Source organism: Equus asinus, chromosome 6 (assembly GCF_041296235.1).
Source record: "Equus asinus isolate D_3611 breed Donkey chromosome 6, EquAss-T2T_v2, whole genome shotgun sequence".
NCBI classification, from domain to species: domain Eukaryota; kingdom Metazoa; phylum Chordata; class Mammalia; order Perissodactyla; family Equidae; genus Equus; species Equus asinus.
The window spans coordinates 79,421,461-79,433,887 of record NC_091795.1 but is presented as its reverse complement, the minus strand read 5'-3'; the positions used below and the strand labels follow the sequence as shown (position 1 = coordinate 79,433,887).

Here is a 12,427-nt window from a genome sequence, read left to right as displayed (position 1 = left end):
GGCATCCCTTTTGATTAGATAGCCATAGTGTGTAACAGAGCCAGGCTGTAATGTTACACTTTATTATTAAATTGGTCTGGCCTGACCCAGCCAGAAGAGTCTAAATTTCAAGATTTTGCTTTATGTTCTGTGCCTTACTATTTTTTAATTCACTTATATCAGGACGATTAGATAAAAATTACTGGAGATGTGAAGATGTCTAACCAACAGAGGTCAGTTACAGAAAGGGAGGCAGATTTGCAGCAGAAGACATTTAGCTTACGTAGAAGTAATAATTTTTTTCATGGTAAAGATTGTTATAATTTACCCAAGATAACTCATAGACTATCTTGATGTTACTCTTTTTTTTTTCATTTTCTTCTGGTTACTTTTATTTGAACACATATATGCATACATTTATTCACTTTTAAACAAAATTAGGATAATTTTTTTTATTTTCTTGAGGTCTTAATAGTTTATCACATTGTGAAATTTCAGTTGTGCATTATTATTTGTCAGTCACCGTATGTATGTGCCCCTTTTACCCCTTATGCCCACCTCCAACCCCTTTCCCCTCTGATAATCACTAATCTGTTCTCTTTATCCATGTGTTTGTTTATCTTCCACATATGAGTGAAATCATACGGTGTTTGTCTTTCTCTGTCTGGCTTATTTTGCTTAACATAATACCCTCAGGGTCCATCCATGTTGTTGCAAATGGGATATTCTGTCTTTTTTATGGCTGAGTAGTATTCCATTGTATGTATACACCACATCTTCTTTATCCATTCATCAGTCCATGGGCACTTGGTTGCTTCTACATCTTGGCTCTTGTGAATAATGCTGCAGTGAACATAAGGGTGCATGAGTCTCTGAATTGTTGCTTCCAAGTTCTTTGGATAAATACCTAGTAGTGCAATAGCTGGGTCCTATGGTATGTCTATTTTTAGCTTTTTGAGAAATCTCCATATTGTTTTCTATCATGGCTGTATCAGTTTGCATTCCCACCAGCAGTGTATGAGGGTTTGCTTTTCTCCACATCCTCTCCAACATTTGTTATTTTTTGTCTTGGTAATTATATCCTTTCTAACAGGTATAAGGTGATATCTTGTTGTAGTTTTGATTTGCATTTCCCTAATGATTAGTGATGTTGAACATCTTTTCACGTGCCTATTGGCCATCTGTACATCTTCTTTGGAAAAATGTCTGTTCATATCCTCTGCCCATTTTTTGATTGGGTTGTTTGGTGTTTTTTATTGTTGAGTTGTATGAGTGCTTTATATATTTTGGAGATTAAACCCTCATCAGATATATTATCTGCAAATATTTTCTCCCAGTTAGTGGGTTGTCTTTTCACTTTGTTCCTAGTTTCCTTTGCCTTGCAGAAGCTCTTTAGTCTGATGTAGTCCCATTTGTTTATTTTTTCTTTTATTTTCCTTGCCTGAATAGACTTGGTATTTGAAAATATGCTTCTAAGACCAATGTGAAAGAGTGTACTGCCTATGTTTTCTTCTAGAAGTTTGATGGTTTCACGTCTTACCTTCATATCTTTAATCCATTTTGAATTAATTGTTGTGTATGGCGTGAGATAATGGTCTGCTTTCATTCTTTTGCATGTGGCTGTCCAGTTTTCCCAGCACCACTTATTGAAGAGACTTTCCTTTCTCCATTGTATGTTCTTAACTCCTTTGTTGAAGATGAGCTGTCCATAGATGTGTGGTTTATTTCTGGGCTTTCAGTTCTGTTCCATTGATCTGTGTGCCTGTTTTTGTACCAGTACCGTGCTGTTTTGATTACTATGGCTGTGTAGTATGTTTTGAAGTCAGGGATTGTGACACCTCCAGCTTTGTTATTTTATCTCAGGATTGCTTTAGCTCTTTGGAGTCTTTTGTTGCCCAATATGAACTTTAAGATCCTTTGTTCTATTTCCATGAAGAATGTCATTGGGATTCTGATTGGGATTGCATTGAATCTGTAGATTGCTTTAGGGAATATGGACATTTTAACTGTATTTATTCTTTCAATCCATGTGCATGGAATATCTTTCCATTTCTTTATGTCATCATTGATTTGTTAAAAGATATTAGTTTTCTTTTGTTTTTGTTTTTTAAGGTTATTTCTACAATTTTGGGGTAACTTGTGTGCATTTTATAGTTTAAGGACAAAGACATAAATACATGACATTGAGTTCTCTTTTTGACCATTGACTGTAATTATCTATTTGCTTAGTAATTTCTTTTTAGCACTGAATAATATTTCGTTGTCTGGATTTACCTCAGTTTATTTATCCCTTCACCTACTGAAGGACATCTTTGTTGCTTCGAAGTTTGGACAATTATGAATAAAGCTGCTATAAATATCCATGTGCAGGTTTTTGTGTAGATGTAAGTTTTCAGCTCTTTTGGGTAAATACCAAGGACCACAATTGCTGGATTGTATGGTAATAAATAGTATGTTTAGTTTTGTAAGAAACTGCTAAACTGTCTTCCAAAGTGGCTGTACCATTTAGCATTCCCACCAGCAGTGAACGAGAGTTCTTGTTGCTCCACGTCTTTGCCAGCATTTGGAATTGTCAGTGTTCTAGAACTGGGGCATTCTAATAGGTGTATAGTGCTGTCTCTTTCCCCGAGATGTATAACGTGGAACATCTTTTCATATGCCTATTTGCCATCTGTATATCTTCTTTGGTTAGGTGTCTATTAAGGTCTTTGGCCCAGTTTTTTATTTGGGTTGTTTGTATAATTATCTGTTGATGGTCTTGGTTGGTTGGTTGGTTGGTTGGTTTAGGGGGCAGGATTAGGAATGTACTTCCAAAGAACTGTCACTGATGTATAGAAGATCCTTGTAACCATCTAAAAACTTGGAGTTTAGTAACAGATGTTGATAGTAAAAGTTTTCCAAAGGCAAGAATCAGGATTTTTATCCTTCAGAAAAAGAGTCTGCATATGCAGCCTTATCTGGTGTCATTTTGGGAAATTAGTCCATTAAGATGGCTCTAACATAATTGAATTTATCACTATGTATTGCTTGTCTAGGCAATAAATACGTATCTGTTGACAGTATCTAGATATGCTGATGCCAGTAATAAAGTTCCCAAGGACTGTGAGGACCGTCTGCCTTGATCTGGGCTTCTACTTCTGGCCTCATTATTTTGGAGCCCCAAAAGATGCAGTGTTACTGGGAACCTTGGAAGCTCTTCTGAAAGATTGGAGAAAGAACCACTGTAATCCTGCTTTGTGTTGCATAATGACTTCCTCTCTCCTCCATTCAGCATTTTTTGTTTTATCCACAGCCACAGATTTTCTGAAAGCCAAGTGTGGATACCCCCAATTGTTGTCTCAGATTTAAAGAGATTGTCCCCCGAGAATCTCTGTCTCTTTGCTTTTGGAGAGGATGGGATGTGTGGAAATGTGTCAGAGCTGATGACCTCCCACACGGGGACAGGGGTTCTTCTTTTAAAGGATATTGCAAGGTCTGTGTAGAAGCACATTTCCAGGGCACCGGAAGCATTGGGTGATTCTGTTACATTTTAGTAGGCCTCCACTCCTGAGGATCTCAAGGTTTCTGCTAAAATGTGTCACACATAGAATCATAGTCTACAGTGCTATGGTGAAACATCACTAGGGTACCCCCTCAAACCCCCAGGTGAGGAAACTGTGGGACAGAGACATCCTTCCCTTGTTCAGAGTCACATGGCCTAGTAAATGGCAGTGGTAGGACTAGGATTATCAAGGGTCCACGTCAGAAAGGATTTGGAGCATCTGTACTGTGGTTCAGGGTTCCCAGCCTTTAAACAGAGCACCAGCTTGGAGTGGGGATCTGGAGTTCTTGCAAAGACTCTGCAAATTCATATGTACACCAACTGATGTTTGCAGACTAAATAAATAATGTCTAACATCTGCATACCATTACTTTAAAAATGAATGCAGATTCTGCTGTGATTAATAAATTAGAATTTTATTTTCAACTATCGCTGCATCAAAAGTATCTTTTTATCATTATATATTTTCTACTTGCACAGGTTTTTAGAGTATAACTGCTGTCATTTGATTAGTCTGAGAGAGGTTTTGATGTGTTAAAATGTCCCTTATGCTTGAAAAGGTTGGGAGACACAAATCTAGTCCAACTCTCCATCTTACTCTACAGCCTGGGGCATTGAAATCCAGAGCAGTTACCTGACTGCCTTAAGGTTGTGGAGATTGTCAGTAATAAGGTCAGGACTAGATCCTGGTTCTTTGGGATCCAAAACGGAGTGATGTTTGTTTTTTAAGTATGTCGTTTATGGTTCCCATTAATCCAAAACATCCCTATGAATCAGGAAAATGCACAAAATACACTTCTTCCTTCAATATAAGTGAAGGTCATATATTGATGAAGCATGAAGTAAGCAAGCAATTGCAGCACATTGTGACAAATGATGGTGCCTGGGTTTACTTTTAGAAAAGACTGAACATTTCTCCAGCCCAGCAGCCACTTTATCATGGAGCCAATCACCTCTTCAGACAGCATCTAAACAAGCCTGACAGGTGTTCACTCCGTTATAATTTTTATGCAGATTCTGCTGACACACTGTCAAACCAGCCACACAGCTTTTCATGTTACTTTTGGATAGATGATGTTACACAAAAAGAAAGTGCATTGATTTGTTTGTGAGAGCTGAGGGCAGACACCAACATCTGTTAACCAAATGGTGGTGGTGTACAAAATGCATCTCCTGTTTATGTTTGTGTGTGTGTGTGTTTTCATAACTTTTTTTTTAAGAAAGGATTTATTTCTCTTGGGAAAGCCTAATATCAGAGAGTCACAGCATAGCTATTTGCTCACAAAGAAATGCGCACAACTCTTTCCTTCATGCTCTTATTCACACACAACTTCACTCCTAGTCTGTTGAGCACTGAACTTTGCGTTTGGGCACAGGAGATAAGCGTGCACTTGCTCAGCGGGATCAGCCTGCTTTTGTAAATGAAATAAATCTCTGGCTTACTGTGAGCCTTAACCAGAGATCCAGGCTCATGACTTGCAGAGATTACCTGGACCACCTTCTTTCTATTCAGTTGTTGAACTCTTTTTCTCTTTTCCCTCAAAGTAGTTTTAAAACTCATGAAACAATTAATGTGTAATGCCTTACCTATAGGAGATATTTATTATGAAATGAATTATTGGATGAAGTACACACACTACTTTGTGAGGTGGCTTTGAGTCACTTATTTTCTTAGGACTTTATTTTGATAATTTTCTTTTTTGGTTCATAATGAGATAAAAAAGATTTATACCTCTACTGTCCTGAAACTTTTGTACTACTCTTTCATGTTTATTGAGGCTTAAAAGAGTAAATAAAACTACTTAAATCATGGGTGATGGTAAGCCCTTTATGTTGAGAAATGGGTATTTGAATAGGTTAAAAAGAACATAAAGGCAGGTGTAGAAGATGCTTGTCAGCTAAAAAGACCCACGCAGTTTAGAGTAATAGTAATGTATCAGAACCTCATTTCTTATCAGAACATAATTCTATTATAACAAAACCCCAGAGAGATTCATCTGCCTGCAGACAGAGCCATACACCTGAACTCCAGGTGAGTGTTTGTGTTTCGGTCTGTTTCTAGGTGGAATGATCTCATGTTCTGCCCTTACCGCAGAATTGTGCAACACTGATACACACCTGTGTTTTGATCTTTCAAATCTGCCGTGGTTACATGTCAAGCAGTTTTAAATAGCTTCATGGATGCTCCAGAATGCACGTCTGCCAGAAACATTGTGGGGCACTGTTTTGGCACTGATTTGGACTCCTGTAGTATTAAACTTCAGTTATATCGAAAACATACTAGGTCTCGGATTCCAGTCTTACACCTGAGACTTTTTGTCTGATGTGTATTGGTACACAAGTAATTCTGGGCAGGGGTCAGGGTGTGAGGTCTTTCTAGTTATTAATAAAGAAGAGTGGAACACACTACTTAGAAAGTAAAGCAGATTAGCTGGATCACCACATTCCTTTTATTTTCAGTATTTATCTTAAATATTTGAAGTAATTTTTCCTGCTTTTTTAACATATCTTTTTCATAAAAGTTGTTTTAAAGGTCACAGTTTAAAGTGCCTGCTAAAAGAGTTGGTCTTATCTGAAATATCACTGATTTCTTTCCTTTAAAGCTGATGCATACCCAAAGGGACGATTTACTGTGGGAAATTGTAAGAAGGAGTAAAAGAGAGAGAGTTGAAGACAGGGCTTCTTATTTTAAAAGAGAGTGACTCAGGAATGCAAATTAATGCATTTCTATTATGTCTCCAAATCCATGGTTAAGTCCTACCTTGGCCTACCACCATATTTTCAGGGCAAAGTGTTGATTTGGTAAGTTTTTTTTAAATTATTTATTTTATTTTAACTCGTTAATGGGCATATTCAAAAATATACAAAAATACAATAGTATAGTGAACCTCAGGTGCCCATCACTGCACTTCTTTCATCTGTGGTCAGTCTTGTACCCCACTCACTTCCCAGTCCCAGCCCTGCCCCCCGACTTGATTATTGTGAAACAAACCCAAAAATATGCGGTAAGAATTTCTATCTTTATCTGGACATTTTAGAGGATATTACTGTCACACATAGAGAGCAAAAGGGAGACGAGAAGTACATTCTAAAGGAGAAAGTAAAGCAGAGGAGAGGAGAAGAGAAGCAAATCACATTGGAACAGTAGTGAGGAAGGGTGGTAGCCTATCCCATTATTCTGTACAATTTAATGTAAGATTGTGGATCATAAGGAATTCAACGTGTTTAATAATGGGGAAATAGGTTTTGCTTGTGCACGTGACTGGCTCTGTGGGATGTGAGCCTTGATCACTGACTAAGTTCTGTCAGGTGCACTTACCTGTCTGTCATGAGCACCTCTGTAACTCAGCCCTGGTCTTTCCTGCCTAGGAAAGTGGCAGTAGCAAGGTAAGTAAGCTCCTAGAGACCTGTAGAGAATGGCCGCCAGACTGAGCAGCTTGAGGGCAAGAGCCATGTTTGTTTGGCGTGACACTGTTGTGGCTTCCACAGTGCTTGGCAAACATTTGTTGAGTAAGTGAGTTCTTCCATCTGTGGAGCTCTCAACTTGAGTAAGTGGAGGAAGAATTGTAGAGGCCTTTCCACATACAGGTCCGCTCCACTGGCTTTAAAGACAAAGCAGTCACAGCGACCGTTCATGGGATTCTTTGGGCTTTGAGTCTTTTAGTGTAAAATTTTATCTAATCTGTTTATTCATCTGTCTTTCCAAAATCTGAAAAAAATTCTTCATAATACCCTCTGGCTTTTGCCAAAAGAATGGAAGCACACATACGTAATATAGTTATTACGATTCTTCTGTAATAGGACTTTCAAAGATGCTTTTTTACTACTTTAATTTAATTTAAAAAGACGCACTTCCCCCTACCTGACCCCCCTACCGTACCCCCGGCCCAGGCAGCAAATATGTACGAATTCTTTGGGACTGAACCTGAGGGTTGCTTGGGATCAGAAATAAAATGCGAATCCTCCATTGATTGTTCATGTTGTGGTTCCATTAATAACTGCAAATTTTATGATGTGGACTGGTGGATTTTGAACTAATGTTTCTTAATTAACCGTGCTAGAGTGACATGGTATATTTTGCCCATTTACATCTATCTATGACTAATTATTCCTATTTTCATTTTTAAGAGAATACTGGATGGGATACCCCTAGCACCCTGTAGTGAGTTTGGGCTAAGCAGCTATTTGTCAAATACAGTGTTGCATACGACTGTCACAGACATTTGCTTACACATTAAGTCTCTGTTATCTACAGCTTGCAAGATGGATTGAGATAGTTGACATGGAGAAACTCAGAAAAATTGAGACTTGCATAAGATGATAAATTGTAAACATAGACTAGATCCTAGTTATCTTATTTGCAAGTTTGATGTTTTAATCTCTAGACTAGGTAAACCTTGAAACATACGCCACTATATGATCTATAACACAATGCTTGCCTCATATATTTGCTCCTGTTTTCTCTCCTGCTGTCATTTCTGGGCATATATCACTTTCTCCATTCTATCTACACATTCATCTATGTGACAGTGACATAACGTCCCAACCATCTAACTGGCCTGCCACTTAGAAAACACTTCCTTAAACTGTCTTGTATTCTTTGTGGTTAATAAGCTTGAAACTGATTTACTATTGGGCGAGGAGGGAAATCCTACAGTTCAAGGGCTTGGAAACAAGTTGGTTACAGTCTTAAGCTATACTGAGAAATGGTTAGGGCCAGAATCCAGAATCCAATAATGGACCTGAAATCACTGAAAATAATTCTTGGATATCGAAGGGTAGAATTTGGCCTGTGTCTTATAAACAGCTGCCTATATCTAGTAAACACGTTCAGTCAGATGCTAACAGCTATTTGTCAGAATTGCACATACCCGAGACTGAAATGGAAAGTGTACAGAAGCCATCATGGAACTAGGCTTCCGCCAACAACAGGCTGTGGGGCCCTTTGAGAACTGCCATCTAGATATGTTGGGGATGGTCTCTGTGGTGCTTTTCTTCCTTGTGAGCTCCCTAAAGACAAGGAAGCAAATCCACAGTTCTTTGAACCCGTTAGTGCCTAGTCTACAGTTGAACACAACAAACATCTGCATACTTGTTTTTCATCTGCTTAATTGTAAGTTAGTATTAAATACAGATAGACTAGAGTTTCAGACAGGTTTCTTTTGCTGGACTTTATGAGTCCGTTCATTAAAAAAGGATTTCCTATTTGCCTGTCAATATTCCAAGCATTTTGGATTTACAAATAAGTATAAATCATGGTTTTTACTCCTGAGGGGTTGCAATTGTGTTAGACAGATAAGACATGTACAAGAAACAATTAAAGAACTCAGCAGCATATGTAACAAATGTCGTGTGATGCAGTTAGAGTGAATGTGCTGATTAAGTATTACAGGAGGTGAGAGCAAAAGGGAGAGATTAGTGTGGACCAGAGTCTTCAGATCCTGGCACATGGTAGTTACATAGAAAATATTAGTAGAACAGAAGGACAGGAGATTAGAGATAGGCAGAATAGAAGGAAAAGTTTACATCTTTCCTTTGAAAAAGGATTGTTTTTGTTAAATTCTGTTTATGATAGCATCAAAAATAGGAAGTACTCAGGGATAAATTTGACAAAAGAAGTCTAAAACCTAAATACCGAAAACTCTAAAAGAAAAATTAAAGAAGACCTACATAAGTGGGAAATATATTGTCGATGAATCATAAGGTTCAATATTAAGATGTCAGTTCTTCTCAAATTGATCTACAAATTCAAGGCAATCCTAGTCAAAATCTCAGCAGACTTCTTTGTAGGAACTGACAAGCTGGTCCTAAAATGTATGTAAATGCAAAGGATCAAGAATAGACGTAACAATTTTAAAAAGAGCATAGTTGGAAGGAGGACTTATACTACCTGATTTCAAGACTTACTATAATATTATAATAATCAAGGCAGTGTGGTATTGATATAAGGAGATAAAAATAGATAAATGAAACAGAATATTGAGTCTGGAAATAAATCCACACATATATGGACAATTGACTTTTGACAAATGTCCTAAGTTAACTCAACGGAGAAATGACAATCATTTCAAGAAATGATGCTGGAATGATTCAACAGCTATAAGCAAAAAGATGAACCTCAGTCCTTTCCCCATGCCATATACAAAATTAACTCAAAATAGATTGTAGACCTTAATGTAAGAGGGAAAACTGTAGAACATCTAGAAGAAATTACAGGAAAAAATCTTAGTGCCTTTGGGTTTGGCAAATATTTCTTAAGTATGAAATACAAAAGAACATGAAATATATAAGAAAAAATAAATAAATTGGATTTCATCAAAATAAAAATGTTTGCTTTTCAAAGATACTGTTCCAAAAACAAAATGGCAAGCCAGGAGACTGGAGAGAAAAAATTTCAAAACATATATCTGACAAAGAACTTTTATCCAGAGTATGCAGAGAACTCTTACAACTTAAGAATAAGAAGACAACAGCTCAATAAAATATAGGCAAAAAGGGTTTGAACAGGTACGCAGTTGTTAGGGAAATGCAAATTAAAACCACAATGAAATAACGCTATACACGCATTATAATGGCTGAAATTAAGATGACTGACCAAACCAAGTGTTGGCAAGGATACAGGGGACTGGAACTTTCATGAAGATATAAAATTGTACATCTACTTTGAAAAACTATTTGGCAGTTTCTTATAAAGTTAAACATACACCTGCCATATGACCTAGTCATTCTACTCTCAGGTACTTAGTCAAAAGAAATGAAAGCATATGTCCACACAGATGTTTGCAGGTGAATTTTCATAGCAGCTTTATTTATAATAGCCAAAACGTGGAAACAACCCAAATGTCCATCAACAGGTGATTGGATAAATAAATTGTGGAATACAGTGGAATACTTACTACTCAGCAATAAAAATGAATGTACTGTTAATACATACAACAGTGGATGGACTCAGAGTAATCATGCTGAGTGAAAGAAACTAGACAAAGAAGAGTACATACTGCGTAATTCCATTTATATAAAATTTTAGAGCATGCAGACTAATCTATAATGACAGAAAGCAGATCGGTGATTGCCTGGGGATAGGAATGGTATAGTTGCGGGAGGGAGAGATTACAAAGCGTGAGAGGAAACTTTTGCGGATGATGGATATGTTCATTATCTTGATTGTGAAGATGGTTTCTCGGGTATATACATATGCCAAAAGTCATTAACGTTGTACACTTTGAAAATGTGCAGTTTATTTTATGTCAGTTACTGCGCAAAGCTATAAAAAAAAGGTTTTGATTGCTTAATATGGTCATTTTCCTTTGACTGTTGACATCAGAGATATTTCCAACAGGAGCTTAGTGTCCCATTGATGTTGGTGGGAGATTATACATTAAGCCAGATAGAAAAACTAAGTCAATCACAATTTGTGGGTCTTTGTTAACTTGACTGAGTTTCTAGCTCCTGTTTTTAGCTTGTGTTTGCATTTATTTCAAAGAAATTGCTCTTGAGCAATAGTGCTGGTTATGGTACCCATGGAGAATAAATTGGGCACAGTATAAAATTATATTTGATTAGATTTTAATTTGTTCCATATAGAGGCTAATAATTCTGCACTCGTGAGTCCCTGGTCCTGAGTTGTTAGGCAGGGCGCTGGATTCATGCACTGTGCTAAGTGGACCCAAGTTAACCCTCAGCAAGGAATCTGAAGGCCTGGTCTCCAGCTCTGACTTTGCCACCAAAACTCGTGACATTGGGAAGACATGTGTCACAAAATCCCAGTTTCCTCATGAGTAAAATGAGAGTAATAATAATAATATCTGTCTTGCCTGCCTCTCAGAGTTGATATGAGAGTCACATCACCACTCTTAAAGCTGTAAAATGGCATAAAAATGTAAGAGGTTATTGTTACTTCTGTTGTCTTGCCAGGGATCTCATTGTCTGCTTATCCATTGCTCAAGAAAACTGAAGGTACATAATCTTTGCAATTTATGAGAAGGAAAAGAAGGCTATGTCATGATATAACTTCTGTGTAGAAACAGATGATGTCACTAAAATGTATAACACCATTGCCATGGACACCCCACCCTGCTCCTTCAAAAGCAGTTCTCTCTCTCTTCCCTCCTCTGCTTCCTCATTTTGCTTCATTCATTTAATCAACAGATATTTTCTAAGCACCTGCCAGGTGTCAGGTCCTGTAGGCAATAGAAATAAGACAAGGAAAAAAACAGATGAGTCACTGCCTTGGAGAAGCTGACGGTTCGGGGGAAGGGTGGGGGGCGGCGAGGCAGATTGTGGTGCATTTTGGTAAGTGCTATGAGAGGGAAAAGAAAGGGTGCTATGGAGCACCTGAGAGGACCCCTAACCCAGATTTGAGTAGTCAAGGGAAGGAGACATTGAAACTGAGACCTAAGGACAAGTAAGGATTAACCACGCAAAGAATGGGAAAGAGTGTTCCACTCAAAAGGAAGAGCATGTGCAAAGGCAAAGAGGCAAGCATAGTATGACTGGAGATTAGAGTGGAAGGCAGGTAGAAAGGGGATGGAACGGGGATGTTTTCCGGGGAAAGATCATATTGGGGCCTTGAAAGCCATGGTAAGAGCAGTGGGGAGCCATGTGGGGGTTTAAGCAGAATCGATTTGCCTGTCCCTGTCTCTGCAGTAGGCTTCCCGCTCCCAGCTCTCAGCATTCTTTGTGATGTCCTTTTGATCCTCAAGATTAAGGTTCCTGACCTCTGTCTAGGCGAGATTTTCTTGGATAGAACTTAACTTATGGTGACCAAACTGACTTTGTTTATATTGCTTTTCTGCCAAGAAAACAGAACCTCTCCAAATAAATGGTGATTATTACTTATGCTGGTTAGTGAAACCATACTTTTCAGTGTTTCCTTCACAATTTGTTTTATGATTGCAACATAGACAT

At 37.9% G+C, this 12,427-nt stretch overlaps 1 protein-coding gene and 1 long non-coding RNA gene across 6 annotated transcripts in view; one reads left to right on the top strand and one right to left on the bottom strand.

The window, feature by feature from the left end:
- The window catches only part of BABAM2 (BRISC and BRCA1 A complex member 2), a 516,257-nt gene that overhangs the window by 377,169 nt on the left and 126,661 nt on the right, over nucleotides 1-12,427 (top strand). The window lies entirely within an intron of this gene.
- LOC139045549 (uncharacterized) overlaps nucleotides 7,422-12,427 on the bottom strand; it is a 69,181-nt gene continuing 64,175 nt past the window's right edge. The window contains exon 4 of the long non-coding RNA XR_011504121.1: nucleotides 7,422-11,700. This is a non-coding gene — a long non-coding RNA (uncharacterized lncRNA). The remainder of the gene's footprint in view (nucleotides 11,701-12,427) is intronic.